Source organism: Callospermophilus lateralis, chromosome 6, assembly GCF_048772815.1.
Source record: "Callospermophilus lateralis isolate mCalLat2 chromosome 6, mCalLat2.hap1, whole genome shotgun sequence".
Lineage (NCBI taxonomy): Eukaryota > Metazoa > Chordata > Mammalia > Rodentia > Sciuridae > Callospermophilus > Callospermophilus lateralis.
Window position 1 is genome coordinate 130,730,875 of NC_135310.1, and position 5,136 is coordinate 130,736,010.

Here is a 5,136-nt window from a genome sequence, read left to right on the forward strand (position 1 = left end):
AATCACTAAGCTATAAACCTGAAAAGGTTTTGTATCTGTTCAGTGATTCTGAACACTCCATCAGGTAAGAGAAAGAAATAGGAGAAGGCTGAAAAGTTGCCCATATTTTCTATCTGATATTTCTATCTCATATTTTCTAATGAGTGATCTGTCTGCTTGTTGGCATTATAGCTAATTGTTCAGAATTTAAAGCTGGTTTCATATCTTATGATGATTCCTCATCATATAGATTTTGAAAGCACTTTACTTCCCAAATCTTTAATGATATAACTCATTATCAATTTAACATGCCTATTTTTTTAGATATTCCTCAAGGCAAACCTGTAATCTCTAAATACTGAAATTGTAGGGAAAGAAACTATGTCATACAGAGGAGTGTGAGATCTAATATTCGTTAGAAGTTAGGAAAAAATAATTTGTTGCTTGTCTTCTTTTTTTTATCTTTTTCTGTCATCAAACAGGTTTTTGATGCAATTTTATTGGGTCAGAGAAGCAATATTTTTGTTTGGCAGATCACTTGTTTATTTGAAAGGGTGATAAAATTTTTGAACTATACACCCTGTGAATGCCTATTAAGAAAGTTATTCTGAATTATTGGAAGACAGCTCTTCCTGGAGGTATAATAGATGTTAGTTTCCCTAAATCTTCTCCAAAATAAAGCCAAAAGTCCCAGAGGTTCCCAGGAAGGAGTCCCTAGTTCATTCACTTTTTTACTCAGCTTCTTCTTTCTTCTGTGACTGTTCAAACCTCAACCGATTGTCCTTTTTTAGAAAACACCTTAATGTCTGCATCTCTTTTCAGATTTCCTTATAGTTCTTTTTCTTCTCTCACTTTCTCCCCCATCTACAAGTTCCCCACATGTCCTTTCTCCTCCCTTCCTAATTAGCAAATTAATTCACTGTACCTGTTAAAGGGGGAACTAAGAGCTACTTGGAATTTTGTCTGCTTTTCTCAGTGTAGATAAATGAGATACCACCAGGTACATTACAAACATTATAGGATAAAAAATTCAAGAGTTTTCTCAGTGAACAATGTAGTCAAATACCAAATCTCATAATTAATAATTACAATTCCTCAAAAGTGTCAGCATTCACAAAGTAAATGCTATTTCAATTCTGCAAAAGAAATAAAAATAAATAATTTTCTTTAATAGAAGACAACAATTTTATTTAATGGAAAGAAAGAACAGACAGAAAACACTTTTGCAATTGAGGAGACTTGGAAATTTGTGACAAATTTGCAGAGAGCTGATACAAAGCAGACAGACTTCTGGTGTCATGAAAAACAATATAACTGCTGGTGATGCATTAAAGGAACCAAAAGTCAAGGAGGTGATTTCCACTTGAGGTAGAATATTCTTTGATAGTCTATTCCAGAGGACTGAATTTATTTCAGGCAAAATAAAATGAGACTTAAAATGTGTCAAAAAGAAGACAGGATTTTAAAGGATTAAAGGAATAGATACTTAAGAAGATAGCATTAAGTAATGTAAGGGGGAAACTTTAACTCATAGGAGGAAGAAAGTTGATCCAGGGTTTTGGGCGTGTTAAAAAAGAGTCTCAGGGCAACTAAACAAGAGAAAAACATTTTTTTCATAAAAAAAGTGATTTCAGATCCTACTTGAGAAAATTCAAGGCTCAAATTATAGAAGAAACTAAGCCCATAATTGGATATAGCAGTGATAAAATTTCAAATATACCTATATTAAAAATGATTAGTGTGATTTCATTTCCTACTCAAATAGGGCTCTGTGACTTTTCCAAGAATGTCAATTAGAAAGAGATGAGAGAACAACCCTAGCCCCTTTTACTACAGAAAAATTATTGCCCCTGTTTTAAGGATTTTTCATTTATTTAAGAACTTTATGATGCAATAATTCCATCCCTGGCTATTTTCCTTAAGTAAAATTCTACAGGTTCCTTCTCACTCAGTAAGGAGATCACAGAAGGTGGTAGAAGAAATTACCACCTCATGCAGCTGATTTAGGAGATGAAAAGAAAGTTGTTTTGGAATGTAGATGTTCACAGCTAGAGAAGATGGTAGACTGAAAACCTGCTCTAAATCCCTAAGAGAAAGGAAAATGTTAATGACAAATTCAATTTTAAAAAATGACTGATCCACAACACATGTAGCCTAAAAATTTAAATGCTACACAAGATCTGAGACAGGGTTTCATGCAAAACTACCACAATCTCCCTCAAAATTTTTTGTCTTAGCAAGAAAATCATCAGTTAGAAAGACTGATCCTCATTAGGAATAATGTTTCAAAATTACTTCTTTTCTTTTAAGTGATGTTGAATCAGACTTCAGTCATTGAATTTCTCCTCCTGGGATTAACAGACATACAAGACCAACAGCCTTTTCTTTTTGCTGTTTTCCTCACAATCTACCTTGTGAATGTGGCTGGGAATGGAGCTATCCTGATGATTGTCATCTCTGATCCTAGACTCCACTCACCTATGTATTTCTTCCTGGGAACCCTGTCATGTCTAGATATCTGTTACTCCACAGTGACACTGCAAAAGATGCTGGAGAACTTTCTCTCTACACACAAAGCAATATCTTTATTGGGATGCATAAGCCAACTTTATTTCTTCCACTTCCTGGGTAGCACAGAGGCCATGTTGCTGGCAGTGATGGCATTTGACCACTTTGTGGCTATCTGCAAACCACTTCATTACACTGTCATCATGAATCCCCAGCTCTGCACCCAGATGGCTATCACCATTTGGGCCACTGCATTTTTCTATGCCCTGCTGCACTCCATAATGACATCTCGCTTGAACTTCTGTGGTCCCAACCACATCCATCACTTCTTCTGTGATGTTAAGCCATTGCTGGAGTTGGCCTGTGGGAACACTGAGCTCAACCAGAGGCTACTCAATACTGTCTTGGGGACCATCGCTGCAGGCCCCTTCTTTCTGACCTTCTCTCCTATTTCTACATTATCACCTACCTCTTCCTCAAGACCCAGTCCTGCAGCACACTTCACAAAGCACTGTCCACCTGTGCCTCCCACTTCATGGTGGTTAATATTTTCTTTGCTCCTGTTATCTTCACCAACATTCGCCCTACCTCAGGGAACTCCAGGGACCAGGATCGCATCATTGCCATCATGTACAGTGTAGTCACTCCTGTTCTTAATCCACTGATCTATACTTTGAGGAACAAGGAAGTGAAGGATGCCTTGTTTAGGGTGATCAGAAAGAGAGTCTGACATGAAGGGATCTAGAGAACTCTTCTGAGGCATAAATTTTCAGACAATGAGAAAGTTGAGATATATAAGTATAATGCTTCTTAAATTGTTTAGAATATGCACAACAAAGGAAATTGGATAACAGAAAAATTCTAAATGGAATAATGTGCTCTAGTTGTGTTAAACTATATATTCCTAGGTAACAGAAGGTAAACATTTATATATGGAACACTAACCATGAAACCCTAATGTTGAATTTGTTTTTAAGAATATCATATAATAATGTGATAGTAGGAGCAAATGTGACTCCATTTTGTTTTATGACTTCATCCTGTAAAACAACCATGCCAAGTAGAAGAGTCATGACTGGAGCAAGATGTTCTTTTCCTTTTGCTATAGAAACCTTTAAGAATATGGAACTACCTAATGGGGCATTTTTTTTGTAACTAGGGTAATGGGGCTCTGTTTCTGTAACTGGAGTGACTGGGATAACTGTGATTGGTTAGGCTTCCCTCCGCTTGACTGCACTGTCCCACTTCTATAACCTGGCTTGCTTGCATTGGCTAGACCCCCCAAACATCCCTTTTGCGGTTTTCAAGCTTATAAGGAGTGCCCTTGCAATTGTTCGGGGCTGATCAGGGGAACAGCTTTATGTTCTGGTCAGTCACCACCGGTGTGCTTCAATAAAGGCTTGATTCTATTATATGTGAGTGGTCTGGAAGTCAATTTATGAAACCCTGGGATGAAGCTTTAACTATAACAATAATATTTATTTACAATATATTATAATGTGTTCTTATACATAACCAGGTATAGAAATGTGTGTATACTACCTACATTTGGTATATATGAATTATATTTTGGTCTGTTTATCTGTGTGATCATTCTAGGCTAACACATTTTAGACATCAATAAAATTATTAAACTTTTATGTTTTTAAAAGTTTAATTTAATACTATGTTTATGCCATTGGAAACAAATATCAATTCATATGCAAGTTATGAAAATTTTTAACAGGTATGTCCTGATTATTTTTTGTTTTTGTCCTTTTAATAGATAATGATTTGAAATTCAAAATGTATAAAAAGGTAATGTGCATGGCCCTGTAATCTCTGCTTTCAGCTGCAGCCATTAATTCAGAGAAGACCAGACAAGAGGTGATGGGGGATAAAAGAAAGACAAACAGAGGAAAAGCACATAGAGAAAAAGCTGGGCAGTTAAACTCCACTAGCGTTTGACTGACTCAGAGCTAGCTCAGCACATTTACTATACAGGTTTCATCAAAAGGTTATTTTTGAGAAAGTTTCAGCAAAGCAGGCAATCTGAAGAACACAGGACTGGTGAGACATGAGGGTTATCTGGGTATGTTCAGAATTCTCTATTCCCAGGAACTGGTGCCTGAGCTCAAAGTTTAGAGTTACATAAATCTGTGCCTTTGCACGGTTTACATGGGCAGGCATCACCATAGCAACTGAGCCATCTTGATCTGCACCTGTACACAGCAAGTTCCCAGTGCTAACACAGCCATGAGTCAGTAAGACCATGATTCAAGTCACTGCTCTGCACAATAAGAAGCCCCTCCCCGCCCCAATCCCCACATAGGTAACCCTCATGGGCAACCAACATTAGTGTCTGCTTGTCTGTCCTTGCAGAGAGCCTTTATGCATATTCCAACAATACAAATATTTACTTATAGAAAGAATGGAACAAAAATATATTGTTATGTGAATAAATCAGTGTACCAAATTAGGTGTATCTTAGAGATCTTTTCCTATCAGTACATAAAATTGACCTTTTCTGTTTTAATCTGCCTACTACATGCTACTTCCAGATGTGTCATACTTATTAGGTTGGTCCCCTCACATTGCATATCTATGCTAATTCAAGTCTTGCTCCAACACATAAAACTTTACATGACATGTGTATAAAATCTATTTGTA

The 5,136-nt window shown here is 36.6% G+C and overlaps 1 pseudogene; it reads left to right on the top strand.

The window, feature by feature from the left end:
• Positions 1-2,291: 2,291 nt before the first annotated feature.
• On the top strand, positions 2,292-3,217 carry LOC143400849 (olfactory receptor 12D1-like; annotated as a pseudogene).
• The last annotated feature ends 1,919 nt before the right edge of the window (positions 3,218-5,136 follow it).